General features: G+C 40.8%; 1 protein-coding gene across 4 annotated transcripts in view; it reads left to right on the forward strand.

The window, feature by feature from the left end:
* The first annotated feature begins 19,465 nt into the window (after positions 1–19,465).
* Positions 19,466–22,330, forward strand: part of LOC138357963 (organic cation transporter protein-like) — a 145,874-nt gene continuing 143,009 nt past the window's right edge. For 2 of the 4 annotated variants that reach the window (XM_069315144.1, XM_069315146.1), the window contains exon 1: positions 19,466–19,631. The gene's annotated coding sequence lies outside the window, so the exon portion shown is untranslated. Of the gene's footprint in view, positions 19,637–22,330 lie in introns of all 4 variants that reach the window. The other 2 variants (XM_069315145.1, XM_069315147.1) reach the window with 2 other exon arrangements.

Genomic DNA, 22,330 nt, shown 5'->3' on the forward strand with positions numbered 1-22,330 from the left:
ATTTGGTAAAATGCTATGCCCAAGATTACTATCCGAGTGCCGGCGGTGGGGTGGTTCAAATAGCCTCGGCTATCACCTCATTTTGTCCGGTCGTGATGGTCAAGTGGATTAAGGCGTCTTGTACATACCAGTTGCGTTGCTTCTGGGAGTATGGGTTCGAGTCACTTCTGGGGTGTGAGTTTTCAGTTGCATATTGTCCTGGGGACCATTCAGGCTTGTTCGCATTTGTGTTCCTCACGTGTGCCCCAAAGAATGAGGTGATTTGGTAAAATGCTATGCCCAAGATTACTATCCGAGTGCCGGCGGTGGGGTGGTTCAAATAGCCTCGGCTATCACCTCATTTTGTCCGGTCGTGATGGTCAAGTGGATTAAGGCGTCTTGTACATACCAGTTGCGTTGCTTCTGGGAGTATGGGTTCGAGTCACTTCTGGGGTGTGAGTTTTCAGTTATATATATATATATATATATATATATATATATATATATATATATATATATATATATATATATATATATATATATATATATATATATATATATGACAATGTCAGACCACGGAGGAAAAATGAACCAGGAATTTCCTTATGTACTTTCGTATATTAAATACATCTTCAGAAGGTCATTTTACAGATCGAGTGATGGGTATAAATAGGCAGGAGAGAGTGGTGAAGTAAGGTGAGGTACAATACTTGGACAACGCAGACGGCCCATTGGCCTATCAGATGCACCCAATTGGCCCATCCGATGTAGCACAATGGCCCATCCGATGCAGCAGACATACAAGCATAATACATAGGTAATTATAACATAAAGAGGTAAATATATACAATAAATTAGTGAGACAAATGTTTTTCAATGATCCTACTTAAATCGCCCTTTAGCTGATCTATTAGAAATGGATCTAAGTTATATAGACCACTGCTAATATTGAAATTACTTTCTTTGGTGATCTGTATCAAAGCAGATTCAATTATGTTTCTGTTATAGGCGCTTTTACAATTTGTTATTGAAGAAGCACTCTCCCAATCAGTTTGGTGAGCTTTTTCTGATAAATGCACAAACAAAGCATTAGACAATTGGCCATGTCTTACAGAGTATTTATATTGCGATATTCTACATTTTAAATCTTTAGATGTTTGCCCGACATAGAACTTATTACATTCCTTACAAGGTATTTTATAAATGACGCAATTATCACTACGAGGGCTGGTCCTAACTAATAGCTTACCAACAGTGTTTTCGTAGCTAAACATTACATCTATATTAAAAAGTTTCAAGGCTTTGACAATATTCTCAAACCCAGAGAAATATGGTAAACATAACACATTCTTTGGGCGAATCCTTTCACTGCATACATTATTATAATATGTACGACGTGCTTTGTTACGACAAACTTCCAAAAAATTCAGTGGGTAACAAAGCTTAAGACCAATCGAATCAATATTCTTAAATTCTTCGTCTAAGAATTCTGGACTCACAACTCGAAGAGCTCTTAGATACATTGAAGAAAAAATTGACTTTTTTACATTGTATCTATGCCCTGAAAAATAATGAACATAAGATAAATTGTTCGTAGGTTTTCTGTAAACACTAAACTTTAATGAAGAGTTTTCCCTATGAATAAGCACATCTAAGAATGGCAAATATTTATCAATTTCAGTCTCCATAGTAAATTTTATGGAGGTGACTTGGTCATTAAGTTTGGCTACAAATTCGTCTGTGTTTACATCTGAAGGCCTATGGAGACTGAAATACATCTGATGACATCGTTCTTTGCTCAAATATCATTAATGTAACGTGAACAATATACTAACTTCGTTCTTTGCCCAAATAACATTTTAAGAGTAACGAGCAACTTTCTGTCTGATGTCTGAATAATGAAATGTAAACCATGTTTAGCCATTACATCCAAACACAATAAAATATTACCACAAGCTTGTTTAGTTCTTGTATCACATAACGTAACGTAGCGTTTATTCAACAACTGATAGACATAGCATAATATAGCTTCATATTCACTGTGGTAAAACAAACATACACATCACGGTCAGTCCTCGCTATACCTCAAACGCGCCGTTCATTCTCTCTCCCTTAGGTGTGCAATGTTCCACACATACAAATTCCAAGCAAAGTAAACATATATACAACAATATGGAAAAACACAGTCATGATACTATTATTAAATTGACTTGTTCATTATCCCAAGTTCAACACACACTCTCTTAAGACCTACATCATCCAATGTAAACAGTCCGGATGAGACGATAGTGAAATAGCTCTGGGTTATGTCTGTTTTCAGTTCTTATAACATTTGAAAATGTATGCGTGGTTACTCATTCCGTCTCGTCGCATCTCGTTAGGGACTGACCTTGGGTCTTTCCATAGTGCGAGTTTTCACTCAACATCAACCATTAGCAATCGTTCGATCCAACAGAAAAAAACAGAGACTAGTGTTAGCATAATAGGTGAAAAAATAGTTGATCTTTCTCTTATTACGTTTTATTCAATATCTGGTAGACATAACATAAGTCGCATATTTATCTTGGTAAAACAAAACATAATAACTGACAGACAGACAGACATAACACTCAGCGTAATGCAGTCATATGGTGTTAGCATAATAGGTGAAAAATAGATGATCTTTCTCTTATTACGTTTATTCAATAACTGGTATACATAACATAAGTCGCATATTTATCTTGGTAAAACATAATAACTGACAGACAGACAGACATAACACTCAGCTTAATGCAGTTACATGACTACTAGATATCAGCGGAGTTTCAAAAAGTTTTTTTTAGCTTTAGGCTTAGATTTTAGATTTTTGTTGGGTTTTTCTATAGTCAGACGATTATCACTTCGTTTAATCTGTCGTTTGGGTGGGGGAGGTGCTATTATTTCACGCTCAACCTCGCTATCACAGTCACTGTCACTGGTGGTATCAATATAGCGGGATCTATTAAGATCGTCCCCAACTCGTATCCTTCGCAGAGGGGTAAAGTTTTCGTCATCACTGCTTATTATAACCGTCTGAGACATGGTGTTACACTCATCACAACCTCTAGCCCGAGATGTGGCTTTGTGTGAACTTAGTTTAGAGTTGTGGGATGTGGAGGAGGGGTGAGAGCGGGGTTCAGGGTCAAGGTTTGTAGACACACCTTGGAGTGAAGTAAGTTGGGGGATGAGGAAAAGATTCACATCAGCGTCAGTAAGCAATCCACGTTGCTGACTGTCTGTAAGCATTATACGCTCATCCAGTAAGGCTTCTACATTCAAATCATTTTCGGTCTGAGTAGCGGGGTTATCCTCTGAGAGAGAAATAGCGGCAAACACCGCATCATCAAGATCTTCACTCATAGTCAAGAGATCTGGATACTCACCCCCCTGTGAAATATCCACACTCATTCTTGCAACTTCTTCTTCAGTCCTATTATCGCTAGTAGTACTACTAGTAGTAGTGTCACTACCTACTCTACACCCCCCAGTTAAAAGGCTTGGGGACAGCACCTGTTCAACGGTATTCATAAAATATAAAGCGTTATTTTCCCCTTGATCAGCAGTAGGACTGGCTGGTACACAATGAGGGATGGTGTTACTAGTACTTCTTTCACCACGATCTCCATCAGCAGGAGCAGTAGCGGGTGTGGTAGTGGTGTGTGTAGGGAGACAAGCACGTGCGGTGCGTGTGGCACCGGCAGGGGTGACACCAGCCGCGCCCTGGTCGCTACGGTCACCAGCACCAACGTGTGAGGGGGGCTGTCACAGTAGTCGACTGGAGTAGGGGGGGGAGGATACAACCACCTCCCCGGTGTTTGTGTGTATGTGTGTGGTTCCCAAGAATATGAAGATATTCCCTCCAGAGGTGGATCTGGTGGGGCCGCTGCTGCTGCTGCTGCTGTTGCTGCTGCTGCTTCTGCTGCTCACACCGCAGCTGCTAGCTTTCTCCAGGTAATCTAAAAAAAAGTTTACATTACTAACATAACACTCACACACACACACACACACACACACACACACACACACACACACACACACACACACACACACACACACACACACACACACACACACACACAAACACACACACACACACACACACACACACACACACACACACACACACACACACACACACACACACACACACACACACACACACACACACACACACACACACTCACACACACACACACACACACACACACACACACACACACACACACACACACACACACACACATACACACACACACACACACACACACACACACACACACACACACACACACACACACACACACACATACACACACACACACACACACACACACACACACACACACACACACACACACACACACACACACACACACACACACATACACACACACACACACACACACACACACACACACACACACACACACACACACACACACACATACACACACACACACACACACACACACACACACACACACACACACACACACACATACACACACACACACACACACACACACACACACACACTCACACACACACACACACACACACACACACACACACACACACACACACACACACACATACACACACACACACACACACACACACACACACACACACACACACACACACACACACACACACACACACACACACACACACACACACACACACACACATACACACACACACACACACACACACACACACACACACACACACACACACACACACACACACACACACACACACACACACACACACACACACACACATACACACACACACACACACACACACACTTCACATTATTGTTATTATTTGTTACATCAACATTAGCAAACAACAACAAGAAGCATCTTAGCACCATATGACTCGACTTAAGGGAAACATACCACGTATTATTGCTATGGCTTGTCCTAAGCGCTCATCGCCCTCTGAGTGAGGAGAGGCTACACCGGCGGCCGGCGGCAGCAGAGACTCGTGCGGTCATCTTGGATTGGTGGGTGGGTGACTGAGTGTTTACCCTACCAGGTCAAGGGTGAGCTATATACCCCCGTTCAAGAGGGTGTCTCCTTACCACACACCTCCACCTCCCACAGCGTTAATAATAATAATAATAATAATAAAAATAATACATAAGGATAATATAAAAGAATCAACTTTTGATTTGTTTTATTAAGAGATAATAGGAAGAAGTAGATGTACTACATCTCCTCGACATACAGGACATTTGTCACATCTTGTTACACAATCCAAACATATGACCATATGCCTACACGGAATGAGAACAGTGTTTATTTCTTGAGTGAAACACACCTTGCAATAAAACCTAGCTACACCATGCATTGCATTCTCTTCCTCTCGTTCATCTACCTCCACTATCGAGGGAACTGGGCGGGGGAAAATAACACCTTGGGACGATAATACTTCTAAGGGGGATTCAGTTACTGCATCTGTGTCCTCACTTTCATCCACTCCATCTAAAAACCATAACATCACCTCTACACAGTTAGATTCGCTAAGGAGAGGTAATATATCCTTTTTAATCTTGAGGTATTCTCTTAGAGCACCTCGCAGGGCGATGTATGGAAATCTTACTGTAGCAGCGAGTCCATTGTAATAATCAAGACCGTGCAGGAGCGCATTAATCAGTGTTTCATCAACGGGTATTGTCGGTCGAGGAGGTGAGAAAGGGACTGCATTTTAATGAAAGCTCGATCCTTCTTCAAGTTTAAGTAGATGCAGTTTGGGTAGTACCGGGCGTGGAGAGTCCAGGGATCGTCCGAAGGTATGAAGTTAACAAGACCACCACCACAATAAAAGCATCGTATATGGTCTCCAACTCCTAAGAAAAAAGAAAAATATATAAAAAAAATTTATATAAATAAATAAATAAATGAGAAAGTAAATACTAGCACGTCTCAAACGGACTTGGCTCGTGTGATTACATTAAGACAACAACAGTAATAATAATAATAATAATAATAATAATAATAATAATAATAATAATAATAATAATAATAATAATATTATCTTCCAATACTTACCACAAGAGAAAAAGCCAGCACGAGATAATTCTGCCGGAGACTGACCACACATATCAGGCCAGATGATACCAAATGATGCCAAACGAGTCTTATACCCCGCCATTTCTTGGTATATGGGCATAGAGAATGGTAGAATTCCCGAGTTTTCCTCACTCCATTCCACAGCACCTACAATTATTAAAATAAATAATAATAATAAATATATATATATATATATATATATATATATATATATATATATATATATATATATATATATATATATAATATATATATATATATATATATATATATATATATATATATATAATATATATATATATATATATATATATATATATATATATATATATATATATATAATATATATATATATATATATATATATATAATATATATATATATATATATATATATATATATATATATATATATATATATATATAATATATATATATATATATATATATATATATATATATATATATATATATATATATATATATATATATGTACGCGCACCATTCCTATAAACGCAGTATGAAAGATAACTAAGTGTTCAAACACATTCTTATTATCAAGCTATTCACAATGGCTATACAAGCAACGTTATTCACAGAGACTAGGAGATAACACATAATTGTGATGGTTACTTACAACTGTTGGCTGAATTTCCCTCTCTTTCCAGTTGCAGGACGGAATAGGTGAAATTCAATCCATAGGCGTAGACCATGTTGCTTAGCGCAATGCTGACATTTTCAGTACGTTTACCACTGATGAAAGGACAGTGTGGAGCCGCAGTTACATGACGACTGCGGGGGGTGTCCTCCCCCTCCACCCATCTTCCAATTAACGCATAACAGAAACTGCATATGCAGTAATCCACAGATTTGGTAAAGTAGAATCCATCACTGGCTAAATCCTGGGGCAAAAGCCAGTCAAGTCGCCATCCCACAAAGGAGTCTAGCCTCATCTGCTCACAACGCAATCGTTCCATGCTGCGGAAAGTTTTGGTGCGAAAGACGTCCATGCTTGGTCCCACACTCAAAATTGTGGTAAAGGTTTGACCGTTTCCGGGCTATTTATCCTCGAGAATGGGGTGACGCATTTCGCTACATATTCATTGAGAAATGTATGTATTAGCTTTAAGGTAAACCCAATTAGTTTAAGCAGAGGTGGTGGGAAAGATGAAATAGGTAGCTTCGCACGAATTGAAAAAAAAAATCTAATCTCTTCTATCCAGTAGTGGATTAAAGTTTGCACTCACTCTAAACACCCGCTCGGGGAGAGTAGTTTTGTTGAAGATAAATATGCTATATATATATATATATATATATATATATATATATATATATATATATATATATATATATATATATATATATATATATATATATGTATATATATATATATATATGTATATATATATATATATATATATATATATATATTTATATATATATATATATATATATATATATATATATATATATATATATATATATATATATATATATATATATATATATATTGTCCTGTTATGTTGGACATTGTCTTCTGTGACGGTAGCGTTATGTTCTGGTCTTGTCCTTACTCTCATGGTGGGTAGAGTAAATACCTCCATGATTTGGGTGATCATGGTAAGTTGATCTATTCTTATGCGAATTGCCTCAAGAATTCGCAATCTTCTTGCATCTGGGGTTTTTGTCTATTATGCAGATATTCTTGTTCAACATTTCTCTTGTTAGAGTGATGACATGGGCTTGTCTCATGCGATTCCTGGGGGCGCCGGATTGAAGATGGTCTGACAAACGCCTCGTCAGCTTGGTCGGTGTCATACCTATGTACTTAGATTGAAGGTTGCATCCTTCGTGGGGGCAAGTGTACATGTATACAACGCTTGACTGCGGTAGAGGGTTCTCCTTCGCTTCGGAACTGTTTTGATAAGGAGTTCGGAAGTCTTCTTGGTTTTGTAGAATATTATCAGGTCTATGTTTGGTTAGGAGTAGTGCTTTTTACTCCTTTACGGGATATTTCTTTCATTATTCTTTCCTCTTTTATATGTTCACTACATATATATATATATATATATATATATATATATATATATATATATATATATATATATATATATATATATATATATATATATATATATATATATATATATATATATATATATATATATATATATACAGCACCGCCTTAGACTAATTTCTATAGGGAAGGAGCTGTGAAGGGATATACCATCTCTCCCCAACTTAGAAAAAAAAAAATCTTAGCCTGGTGCAAAGTCAATATAAAACCTCATTGTTGAGAATATAGTATTACACAGATCTTACTGCTAGAATGGACTATAATCCACGTTTATTAAATAATAATAAATAAATAATAAATAAATAATATAAAATATGTAACTATGGAGTACGGTTAATCATTAATTGGAAACTAACCTGGGAGCATGCGCCCACGCGCGCCACACACGATGAGGATAAAAGGAGGTGGGTAGATCACACTAATTCATTACTGCCCGCTCTTCACTCCCCTGTGTTTCATCTATATTGCGTTGGGAAAAAAAAAATGAACTCCATAGCCAAAATGAACTATGTAGAAATTCATCACGGATACATGACGGATGAGGAGTTTAACAATCGAGAGTGCTGCATTGTCTACTCTGTAAATTGTATATCATGCTCCCCCTACGGCATGTCCCAGGACATTGCTGATAAATATTCTCACGCCACCGCTTACGCCAGAACGCAATTGTATAATCTAAAGAGATGCATCAGAGAAGACCGTCCAACACCGGGATCCATTCACATCAGCAGAGACAGTCAAGGACCAAGCATAGTAGCCTTGGCAACGCAGTATGGATTAGGGAAGCCTATTGAGAGGAATGTTATTGCTCAAGCCATTACCGATAAATCAAAAGATTACTCTATGGTTAAAGGGTTGCGTGCTGATACGAAAGAAAACCGCTTGTTATACTTGACGAAATCATTAGAAGAACTCTTATTGTATATTGAAGATACTGAGGAGATCAATAAAGTTATTCTTCCCTAGGGTGTAGGTGTGTCAAGTCGGTGTGAAGATGCAGAGTGGGAAAGTACTCACCTCCCCATTATTCAAAATATGCAGGGGAGTTTAAAGCCTTATAACGACAAAGTGATTTTAGTCCGCCCCAGAGAAACAGGAACGAAACAAAACAGGAAACCCGCTAACCTTCGCACGACCGTATAAATTGGTGGCTGCTCTCCCCTCTCCGACTCATTTCCTCTACTCTACTCATCAGATAAGATGTTGACGCCTGTAGCTGGCAGACTTTCATCTTTTTCGGAGTACTCTTACTCCGACTGCATCATCTATGATATGGACGCCTGTAGTGTGATGATGAGTGGGGTGGTTGAAGAATTATGGACTCGTTATCCCTATGCTCGCATTCATCGGAGCAAACTACCCTACAAAAATCGTGCAGAGAGAAGAGACCGAGCCCTGCCTGGAGAGATTGTCTATGGTGAATCCCCTCAATTCAACAATCGAATTGGTGATGACCCTCATCTACCTCATCTCATCGGATTAATAACACATCATGCCGGAGGGAAATCATCTAGACCCCTGAACATGACGATGAAGGAAATCGAGACATTATATGCTGCCGACCGGCACTACTACAGAGGCTTACAGTTGGATACAGAAGAAATGCGTCGCTATTGGTTTACAAAATCTCTGCGTAAGGCCTTTGCAATCATCTTAACAAGAGAAGAAGAATATAAAATTAATCGCATAATTTTCCCTTTTGGACTTGGGATGGGCTGTGGTCAGTACTGGAAGAGTTACAATCAAGAAGTATGGAGACTGAAATATCTACCCATAATGATGAAGTTGGAGAGGTATTACCAGCGTCGCGGGTTGAAATTTGTGATGGTTGACTCTGCAAGCAATGCAATCCCTGCAGCATTGCCTACACACGGTGTGCTTACACATAAGTTAAGTGAAGGAGTTGCCTCTGCTTATCATCGGATGAAGAACAACAACTTGAACACAGATGTGGATGAAGCTGGAGGTGTATATATATATATATATATATATATATATATATATATATATATATATATATATATATATATATATATGTCGTACCTAGTAGCCAGAACGCACTTCTGAGCCTACTATGCAAGGCCCGATTTGCCTAGTAAGCCAAGTTTTCCTGAATTAATATATTTTCTCTAATTTTTTCCTTATGAAATGATAAAGCTACCCATTTCATTATGTATGAGGTCAATTTTGTTTTATTGGAGTTAAAATTAACGTAGATATATGACCGAACCTAACCAACCCTACCTAACCTAACCTAACCTATCTTTATAGGTTAGGTTTGGTAAGGTAGCCGAAAAAGTTAGGTTAGGTTAGGTTAGGTAGGTTAGGTAGTCGAAAAACAAATAATTCAAGAAAACTTGGCTTATTAGGCAAATCGGGCCTTGCATAGTAGGCTGAGAAGTGCGTTCTGGCTATTAGGTACGACATATATATATATATATATATATATATATATATATATATATATATATATATATATATATATATATATATATATATATATATATATATATATATATATATATATATATATATATATATATATATATATATATATATATATATATGCAATTGATGATCACAAAACACTGATCATTTTATGCGGAAAATCCACAGAGAAATATGAAATGAGGTGAACGTTTCGGCTTGTTAAAGCCTGGTGTTGTCTGGTGTTGACAAAGGCTTTAACAAGCCGAAACGTTCACCTCATTTCATATTTCTCTGTGGATTTTCCGCATATATATATATATATATATATATATATATATATATATATATATATATATATATATATATATATATATATATATATATATATATACTATTGTTACCATTTTTTCACTGCCTGCAATTAATAATAATAATAAAAAAAAATAATATTATACTCTGTGTTTATCTTCCCACTTTAACAAACAGTTGAGTGCGTTTATAGATGTAATAGAGGAATGAAAAAGAGTAAATGGTAACTCTATACTGTATATAATTCTTACATCCGCAAACTCGCGTTTAATAACTGACAAGATGTGTTCAAGGTATATGCTTCATAAGCTAACCAGTCTTAAAGACTGCAAAGTAGAAGGTGATTATCTGGCAACGGATGAGTTCCATCCTGGTGACTGTATAGTGTATGATATTCCTTCAATTCACACCCATTCAGGAGGAATGTCTTGCGAGATCTGGGAAAGGTATCCTTATACACGACTACAGCGAGCGATCCAACCATTAAGTAACTATGTGGTGGTGGCTGATCGCGTCAAAGTAGGAGGAGCAGTCTTTACTCCTTCTCCCGCACCAGAAAGCGTACCACATGTTATAGCTATTGTGACCCGATATAGCGCAGGACCACCAATAGAAAATAACGCTGTTAACCAAAAAATTCTATTAGAGCAGTGTGGGGAGGATACAGATTGTATAATGGAGGGACTCCGCAACGATACTAAGATCAAGAGACGATGGAGCTTTAAACTATGTATTAATCAAATTTTAAGCATGACTAAGCGACATAATTCAATCAAGCGTGTTAAAATTCCTTATGGGTTGGGAATGATTGACAGTGATGACTTGAATCAAGATGAAAAGCTTGAATGGGAGGTCAACTACTACACAGCTCTGGCTCACTTAGCCATGGTGTTAAAGAAACATGGAAAACAACTCATAATAGTTGAAAAAAAATGACAAGATAAATATGTAAGTGTCTACCAGTTAATGAATAAAACGTAATAAGAGAAAGATCAACTATTTTGTCACCTATTATGCTAACACCATATGACTGCATTATGCTGAGTGTTATGTCTGTCTGTCTGTCTGTCTGTCTGACAGTTATTATGTTTTGTTTTACCAAGATAAATTTGCGACTTATGTTATGTCTACCAGTTATTGAATAAAACGTAATAAGAGAAAGATCAACTATTTTTTCACCTATTATGCTAACGCTAGTCTCTGTTTTTTTCTGTTGGATCGAACGATTGCTAATGGTTGATGTTGAGTGAAAACTCGCGCTATGGAAAGACCCAAGGTCAGTCCCTAACGAGATGCGACGAGACGGAATGAGTAACCACGCATACATTTTCAAATGTTATAAGAACTGAAAACAGACATAACCCAGAGCTATTTCACTATCGTCTCATCCGGACTGTTTACATTGGATGATGTAGGTCTTAAGAGAGTGTGTGTTGAACTTGGGATAATGAACAAGTCAATTTAATAATAGTATCAAGACTGTGTTTTTCCATATTGTCGTATATATGTTTACTTTGCTTGGAATTTGTATGTGTGGAACATTGTACACCTAAGGGAGAGAGAATGAACGGCGCGTTTGAGGTATAGCGAGGACTGACCGTGATGTGTATGTTTGTTTTACCACAGTGAATATGAAGCTATATTATGCTATGTCTATCAGTTGTTGAATAAACGTTACGTTACGTTATGTGATAAAAGAACTAAACAAGCTTGTGGTAATATTTTATTGTGTTTGGATGTAATGGCTAAACATGGTTTACATTTCATTATTCAGACATCGGACAGAAAATTGCTCGTTACTCTTAAAATGTTATTTGGGCAAAGAACGAAGTTAGTATATTGTTCACGTTACATTAATGATATTTGAGCAAAGAACGATGTCATCATGTTGGTCGTGTTACCTTACAAGGTTATAAGGGTGTGAGTGATGGGGGGGGGGGGGCTCGAAAATTGACATTAGTCTTCCATCCTCTGGTGCGCTGTCAGTCTGAGTGAAATGGAGAAAGATACGTGAACAAAGGCAGCAGGAGAAAGGAAATGATGATACTTTCCCCCAACTATTAAATGATCTGGAGAGAGAGAGAGAGCGAGATATAGATAGAGAGAGAGAGAGATATAGATATATATATATATAGAGAGAGAGAGAGAGAGAGAGAGAGAGAGAGAGAGAGAGAGAGAGAGAGAGAGAGAGAGAGAGAGAGAGAGAGAGAGAGAGAGAGAGAGAGAGAGAGAGAGAGAGAGAGAGAGAGAGAGAGAGAGAGAGAGAGAGAGAGAGAGAGAGAGAGAGAGAGAGAGAGAGATAGAGAGAGAGAGATATAGAGAGAGAGACAGAGAGAGAGAGATATAGAGAGAGAGACAGAGAGAGAGAGAGACGGAGTCACGGACCGTAGCTACATCGCCCCTTCCTTAACGAAAACGCAGTGGGTAATGGATGCCCAGCCACTTCCGCCGTGTCTGAGGAAGTAATGGCAGTCATTGCCTACCCTCCGGGAGGGGAAGATATAACCAAACTACTTGGAAATGCACTTCAGCTACCCTCTGACCAGTGGCCAGTACGCACACCCCTCCGCGGACATTGAAAAACGCTTAAGGGTAATGGTTCACATACTTTGTATGTTTTACTTTGTATGTGTGGAACATTGCACACCTAAGGGGTAGAGAGGGCGAGAGAGAGAGAGAGAGAGAGAGAGAGAGAGAGAGAGAGAGAGAGAGAGAGAGAGAGAGAGAGAGAGAGAGAGAGAGAGAGAGAGAGAGAGAGAGAGAGAGAGAGAGAGAGAGAGAGAGAGAGAGAGACAGAGAGAGAGAGAGAGAGAGAGAGAGAGAGAGAGAGAGAGAGAGAGAGAGAGAGAGAGAGAGAGAGAGAGAGAGAGAGAGAGAGAGAGAGAGAGAGAGAGAGAGAGAGAGAGAGAGACAGAGAGAGAGAGACGGAGTCGCGGACCGTAGCTACATCTCCCCTTCCTTAACGAAAACGCAGTAAGTAATGGATGCCCAACCACTTCCGCCGTGTCTGAGGAAGTAATGGCAGTCATTGCCTACCCTCCGGGAGGGGAAGATATAACCAAACTACTTGGAAAGACTCTTCAGTTACCCTCTAACCAGTGACCAGTACGCACACCCCTCCGCGGACATTGAAAAACGCTTAAGGGTAATGGTTCACATCCGTCTAACTCTATCACCTATACACTCCTTCGCCACCAACTGTTTACCTCATCTCATTCACAACTTAAGAGTGACTGCTCTCTCTTTCTATTAAGGCAAATGGACCACATCCCTCCTGCTGGACTCTACTCTCTCATCCTCTCCCACTTATGGCTTCCTGTAGGGGGAGCTAATGGTTTGTCAAAACCGCAAATGACCCCCGAGCAGTCTCACGATGAGGGGAAGCTCGCCTCACCCTTCCATCCCTCCCTCCCTCCCTCACCCCTTCCCCCCCACCCCAAACAACATATCCGCCTTATGTTGGGGGCCCTCTCACCTACACTCAGCCTCTACTCACCTTACCTTACTATCATCAATACTATTATCTTCACACAGGATTAAGTCTACGCCAAACACACATACATATTCATTTACTCTTTCCTCATATTCCACTCTTATCCATGTATTTCTTACTCTCACACATCCCCAACAACATGTCCTGCACTCTTTCCTGACCACATCCCCAAACACGGGCCAAACTTCCGGGAAAATTCCCCCAAACCCCTTGCGACTAGAGCGACGCGCCACTCCTGCCCAGCTGGCACTCAAGTCCGCGTCCGACACGCGCCAAACATCCGGGAAAATCACCCCCAAACCCTTTGTGACTAGAGCGACGCGCCACACCTGCCCAGCTGGCACTCAAGACCGCGTCCGACACGCGCCAAACTTCCGGGAAAATCCCCCCAAAACCCTTTGTGACTAGAGCGACGCGCTGTGACTAGAGCGACGCGACACACCTGCCCAGCTGGCACTCAAGAGGGCCACCTGGGCAGATGGCGCGCGTCGCTCTAGTCACATATTACACTACTGACATGGACTAATGACCCCTCTTGGAGTGTGTGTGTGTGTTGAAGGCCTTCTGGACTGCTGTGAGACCCACCTCTACCCCTCGTTTGCTATGGCGAAGGCAGCAGTAGCAGCGGCGGCAGTAAGCAGTGTCCCGTTGGAAATACACATAACTCCTTCAGACTGTCAATTATGCATGCTGGGAACATCTTAACTTTTGCTAACATACCACAGTCCTTACTGTTTAATCAGGATAGAGGGAGAGTGTGAGGGGGCGAGTGCCGGTGACACCCAGATGACTCCCTGGGTGGCCCCTTCACCTTCCCTCCGGCCCCCACACTTCACAAACCCTTCTCTAACCATACACCTTAATATATATAGTCTCCTAGGTCTGTGTTCTCTTGGGTGGGGGGCCTCTCCTCGCTCAACATAGTCATCTCCTTCCATACATACTATTGTTATTTAACTATAAATCCACGTATCCCACTGCTGCTGTTGCTGTTGCTGCTGCTGCTGCTGCTGCTGCTGCTGTTGCTGCTGCTGCTGCTGCTGGTGCTTCTTAACTCTACGATACCAACATATGCTCCTGCTGCTGCACACATGTTCCTATACTGACTCCTTCTACCCACAGCGACACACAACCTCCCGGGAGACATTCTACCCCCAGCGACAAACAACGTCCTGGGAGACACCAAACGTCCTCTTCTTAGGTTATCTTGAGATGATTTCAGGGCTTTTAGTGTCCCCGTGGCCCGGTCCTCGACCAGGCCTCCACTCCCAGGAAGCAGCCCGTGACAGCTGACTAACTCCCAATTACCTATTTACTGCTAGGTAACAGGTGCATCAGGGTGAAAGAAAATCTGCCTATCGTTTCTTGCCGGCGCCCGGGATCAAACCCGGGTCCACAGGATCACGCGTCCAGTGTTCTCTCCCCTCAGTCACCGGCTCCCTTAACTCTACGCTCAAAACACACACCCTTGTTTAAAAGACAAAGGCAGTGGACTTATGTACTGTGACTCGCAGAGCGCACTCCTGGCATTGAACGCACATAGTAGTGACACCCAGAAAATAGTCAGTGATATTCGAATGAATGTTTTAGCTGCTAAAGAAAACAAATTTGAAATTAAATTCCTATGGATACCATCACATGTTGGCCTCTCAAGGCATGACACTGTTGATACGCTTGCAAAGACAGCCTGTAGAAAACCAGTGGTAGAAATTGACATAGGTGTTTCATTACCAGTGACAAAGAGAATACTTAAACAAATATCTAATGAAGATCGCACCAACCTAACAAATTCTCAAAGACCTGAAAGTTGTAGCATTAACTATTATGATTGATATCGTGAGGAGACATTCACATATGGGACTAATAGAACAAGAACCCGGCAATGTGATGTTATAGTGGCCAGAATACGCCTGGGATATAGACGTATCTGGCAGCTTTCTCAAAACCCAAATGTCGAGTACACAATGTGTCAACTTTGTGAAAGAGAAAACATGCACTCTCTTGAACATTATATTGTAGAATGTCCCATACTGACTGACTTTCGCCCTCCTGGGCTAAGGTATGCTGAACTCTGTAGTTACTATATGAGTACTGGAAAACTTGATGATATATTGGACTTGTACCCAAGATTGACCATGTAATGTATCAATTACATAATGTATGTATGTGATGTAACTATATAACCCGAGCTTGTAAAAGCACCTTAATCACCTTCAGTGATTAAGTGCTTAATTGCACACTAGTTTCTCTATCAGCTATCTCACCGTCAGAGTAAAAGAGACAAATGTATGTGAATGCATGTGTGTGTATATATGTATGTATATATGTATATGTACGTATATGTGTGTGTGTGTATGAATATGTATGTGTATAAAGTATATATGGAAGCTGATCAGAATTACATTTCACCTTTGTAAATGCAAATTAATGACACTATGTAAAAGACACATTGAACACTTTATGTAGGGCATACGTAAATCTGTGTACATATGTATTTACGTATGTAGGTTAGCTTAGTATTTTAAAAGCACCGAATCACCTTCTGTGGTTGATTGTTCTATAAACCCCTGAACTATATGTTTAACACATCTCTAACCCTGTCCATGGAGGACAGAAGAAAATGTATATATGCTGGTTAGCATTGTAAATGTGTGGCCACGTCTGTGGTAGAAAAAAAATAAAACTTTCATCTTACACACACCTGCTCCTGCTCTTGCTACGGATCCACACCTGTTCCTAACTTACTTCTTCTACTTTTACACATTTCTACCTCACAGGGCCACACAACATCCAGGAGACGTGGAACGCGCGCCGGGGGAACCTCTTACACGCATTGAGACGTGACTTCCATGACTATCTGGGACAGGTGTTCCCAATTGCACACCTGTCACAGGTTTTGCGGGTGGTCTACGTCTCAATTTACCCTACTACTGTTTGACACAGAAGTGTAAAGAGGCAGCAAACAAGTTTGTCCTAGTCCAATAGGAAAAAATAAATGCAGACGAGAAACCCATGGTTTATTCAGAGACGTTAGTTAGCAAAGCAACTAAGTAAAAGGGCGTAGAGAAACTTTAGAAATAACAGGACACTATGGAGCAGAAAAAGATACCTGAGCACCAGGAATGAATATGTGAGGCTGAGAAGAGAGGCAGAAAGACAATATGAAAATGACATAGCAAGCAAGGCAAAGACTCAAACTAAATTATGCACGGCCACATCAGGAGAAAAGAACAGTTAAGAAACAGGTAATGAAACGGAGGATAGGGGTAGACAAATTCGCAACAAACGACAAGGAAGTGCAAGGGAAATTCCAAGGAGGTCTTCACTGTAAAGCAAGGGGAAGTCTCAGAGATCGGAGAGGGAATATCTAACCAAACACCGCTAGATGAGTTTGTGATTACCAGTGGGGAGGTGAGGAGCATCTGCTAGAGTTGGATGTGACAAAGGCTATTGGCCCAGAGGGAATCTCACCGTGGACACTGAAGGAAGGCGCAGAAGCTCTGTGCCTGCCACTCTTCATGATGGAGAATGGCATTTCACCTGTTACTAATGATAAACTAACAGGTGAAATGCCAAAATTTGGAAGACAGCTAATGTAGTCTCTATATTGAAGAAGGGTGAAAGACAGGAGGAACTAAACTACAGGTCAATGTCCCTAACTTGCATACCATGCAAGATAATGGAGAAGATTGTGCGAAAAAATCTAGTGGAACATCTAGATCGAAAGAACTCTGTATCACAACATCAGCATAGGTTCAGGGATAGCAAACCATGACTCACAGGATTAATTGAATTCTATGACTAGGGAACAAAAATCAGGCAAGAAAGAGAAGGCTCGGCAGACTACATATTTTTGGATTACCAGAAAGCTTTTAACCCAGTACCCCATAAGAGACTAGTGCACAAAGTGGAAATGCAGACAGGAGCAAAAGGGAAGGTACTCCACTGGATAAAGGAGTACCTAAGCAACATAAGACAGAGAGTCACTGTGAGAATTGAGGTCTCGGAGTGGCGAGGCGTCACCATTGGAATCCCACAAGGATCAGTCCTTAGACCTATTCTGTTTCTGACATATGTAAATGATCTCCCAGAGTGAATAGATTCGGTCCTCTCATTGTTTGCTGATGATGCAAAATTCCGAGGAGGATTAAGACAGAGGAATACAGTATGAGGCTACAAGAAGACTTAGACAAGATGAAGGAATTGTCCAACAAATGGCTCCTAAAGTTCAACCCAAGTAAATGTAAGGTAATGAAACTAGTTGGAGGAAATAGAAGGCCAGACACTGGATACCGAATTGAAGATGAAGTCCTTCACGAAATGAACAGAGAGAAAGATCTAGGAGTTAATATCATGTGAAATCTGTCTCCCGAAGCCCACATCAAAAGAATAAAATCAGCAGTGAATGCGAGGCTGGCTGACATCAGAACTGCCTTCAGAAACCTGCATGAGGAATCTTTCAGAACCTTGTATTCCACGAATGTAAGGCCAATCCTGGAGTATGTAGCCCCAGCATGGAGCCCGTTCCTTGTTAAGCACAGGACTAAGCTAGAAAAAGTTCAGAGGTATTCCAATAGGCTAGTCCCAGAACTAAGAGGCATGAGTTACGAGGAAAGGTTGCGTGAAATGAACCTCACATCGCTGGATGACAAAAGAGCTCGGGGAGACATGATCACGGCCTACAAAATTCTCAGAGGAATTGACAAGGTAGACAATGATGGATTATTTAACACGGGTGGTACACGAACAAGGGTCACGGGTGGAAGCTGAGTACCTAAATAAGTCACAGGAACATTAGAAAGAACCTTTTCAGTGTCAGAGTAGTTAATAAATGGAATGCACTTGGCAGTGATGTGATGGAGGCTGACTCCATATACAGTTTTAAATGTAGATATGCTTGAGCTCGTGACCAGAGAGCCAAAGCTCAATCCCCTCAAGCACAACTAGGTGAGGACACGGTTGGACTCACACGGAGGCACTCACACACACACGGACACACACACGCACTCACACACGGACACACACACGCACTCACACACTGGCACACACACGCACTCGCACACAGTTCCTGGTTTACAGCCGACCGGATGAGGTGTGACCAACCGTGCTCTGAGATTGTGTCGGGGAGGTTGCACTGTGTATGGTGAAGGGTTCCTGTGATTTAAAAAGTGAATAAAGAAATGAAGAACTGAAGACTGTGAAGACGACGTACCGGGATATTCACCTACTGTGCTGGCAGAACGGTGAGGTAATTGGGTAACTTAAGCACGCTTTCTGCTTAAGGTAGTCTTACAGTGACTGACACAGGATGAGTTACCAGGTCCAGGAGCAGCATGGAGGAATTCATAATGGGAGGAGTAGATAGGGTTGAAGAGAGATATTTGTGGGAATCGGAAGAGAGGGGTAAACTTTGTGGGAAGAGAGGGGAATCTTTATGGTTAGAGAGGGGTAAACTTTGTGGTTAGAGTGGGGTAAACTTTGTGGAAAGAGAGGGGTAAACTTTGTGGGAAGAGAGGTGTAAACTTTGTGGGAAGAGAGGTGTAAACTTTATGGGAAGAGTGGGATAAACTTAGTGGAGAGAGGTAAACTTTGTGGGAAGAGAGGGGTAAACTTAGTGGAGAGATGTAAACTTTGTGGGAAAAGAGGGGTAAACTTAGTGGATATAGGTAAACTTTGTCGGTACAGAGAAGTAAACTTTGTGGGAAAAGAGGGGTAAACTTAGTGGATATAGGTAAACTTTGTCGGTACAGAGAAGTAAACTTTGTGGGAAGAGAGGGGTAAACTTAGTGGAGAAAGTTAAACTTTGTGGGAAGAGAGGAATAAACTTAGTGGATAGATGTAAACTTTGTGGGAAGAGAGGGGTAAACTTAGTGGATATAGGTAAACTTTGTGAGAAGAGAGGGGTAAACTTAGTGGATATAGGTAAACTTTGTCGGAAGAGAGAGGTAAACTTTGTGTAAGAGGGGGTAAACTTAGTGGAGAGGTAAACTTTGTGGAATGAGAGGGGGTAAACCTTTTTGGAAAGATAGAGGTAAACTTTGTGGGAAGAGTGGTGTGAACTTTGTGAGAAGAGAGGGGTAAAGTTTGTGGGAAGAGAGGGGTAAACTTTGTGGGAAGAGAGGGGTAAACTTTGAGGGAAGAGAGGGGGTAAACTTTGTGTGAAGAGAGGGGTAAACTTTGTGGGAAGAGAGGGGTAAACTTTGCGGGAAGAGATGGGTAAACTTTTTGGGAAGAGAGAGATGTAAACTTTTTGGAAAGATAGATGTAAACTTTGCGGGAAGAGAGGGGTGTAAACCTTTTTGGAAATATAGAGGTGAACTTTGTGGGAAGAGTGGTGTAAACTTTGTGAGAAGAGAGGGGTAAACTTTGTGGGAAGAGAGGGGTAAACTTTGTGGGAAGAGAGGGGGTAAACTGTGTGTGAAGAGAGGGGTAAACTTTGTGGGAAGAGAGGGGTAAACTTTGCGGGAAGAGATGGGTAAACTTTTGGGAAGAGAGATGTAAACTTTTTGGAAAGGTAGAGGTAAACTTTGTTGGAAGAGATGGATGTAAACTTTATGGGAAGATAGATGTAAACTTTGTGGGAAGAATGGGGTAAACTTTGCGGGAAGATATGGGTAAACTTTGTGGGAAGAGAGGGATGTAAACCTTTTTGGAAAGATAAAGGTAAACTTTGTGGGAAGAGTGGTGTAAACTTTGTGAGAAGAGAGGGGTAAACTTTGTGGGAAGAGAGGGATAAACTTTGTGGGAAGGGAGGGGTAAACTTTGTGGGAAGAGTGGGGGTAAACTTTGAGGGAAGAGTGGGGGTAAACTTTGTGGGAAGAGATGGGTAAACTTTGTGGGAAGAGATAGGTAAACTTTTTGGGAAGAGAGGTAAACTCTGTGGGAAGACTGGGGGTAAACTTTATGGGAAGAGGTGGGTAAACGTTGTTGGAAGATAGAGGTAAACTTTGTGGGAAGAGATGGGTAAACTAAGTGGAGAGAGAGGTAAACTTAGTAGTGGGTGGGAAGTGAGGGGGTAAACTTTGTGGGAAGAGTGGGGCAAGGTTTGTGGGAAGAGAGGGGTAAACTTTGAGGGAAGAGAGGGGGTAAACTTTGTAGGAAGAGAGAGTTAATCTTCGTGGGAAGAGAGGGGTACACTTTGTGGGAAGAGAGAAGTAAACTTTGTTGGAAGAGAGGGGTAAACTTTGAGGGAAGAGAGGGGTAAACTTTGTGGGAAGATAAGGGTAAACTTTGTGGTAAGAAAGGGGTAAACTTTGTCGGAAGAGAGGGGTAAACTTTGTAAGAAGAGTGGAGGTTAACTTTGTGGGAAGAGAGGGGTAAACTTTGTGAGAAGAGAGGGGTAAACTTTGTGGGAAAAGAGGGGTAAACTTTGAGGGAAGAGAGGGGTAAACTTAGTGGAGAGAGAGGTAAACTTAGTGGGAAGAGTGGGGTAAACTTTGAGGGAAGAGATGGGTAAACTTTGTGGGAAGTGAAGGGGTAAACTTTGTGGGAAGAGTGGGGCAAAGTTTGTGGGAAGAGATAGGTAAACTTTGAGGGAAGAGAGGGGTAAACTTTATGGGAAGAGAGGGGTAAACTTTGAGGGAAGAGAGGGGTAAACTTTGTGGGAAGAGAGGGATAAACTTTTTGGGAAGAGAGGAGGTAAACTTTGTGGGAAGATAGAGGTAATCTTTGTGGGAAGAGAGAGGTAAACCTTTTGGGATGAGAGAAGTAAACTTTGTGGGAAGAGAGAGGTAATCTTTGTGGGAAGAGAGGGGTAAACTTTGAGGGAAGAGAGGGGTAAACTTTGTGGGAAGAGAGAGGTATACTTTGTGGGAAGAGAAGGGTAAACTTTGTGGTAAGAGAGGGGTAAACTTTGTCGGAAGAGAGGGGTAAACTTTATGGGAAGAGAGAGGTAAACTTTGGGGGAAGAGAGGGGTAAACTTTGCGGGAAGAGAAGAGTAAA

This window comes from Procambarus clarkii, chromosome 81 (genome assembly GCF_040958095.1).
Source record: "Procambarus clarkii isolate CNS0578487 chromosome 81, FALCON_Pclarkii_2.0, whole genome shotgun sequence".
NCBI classification, from domain to species: Eukaryota; Metazoa; Arthropoda; class Malacostraca; order Decapoda; family Cambaridae; genus Procambarus; species Procambarus clarkii.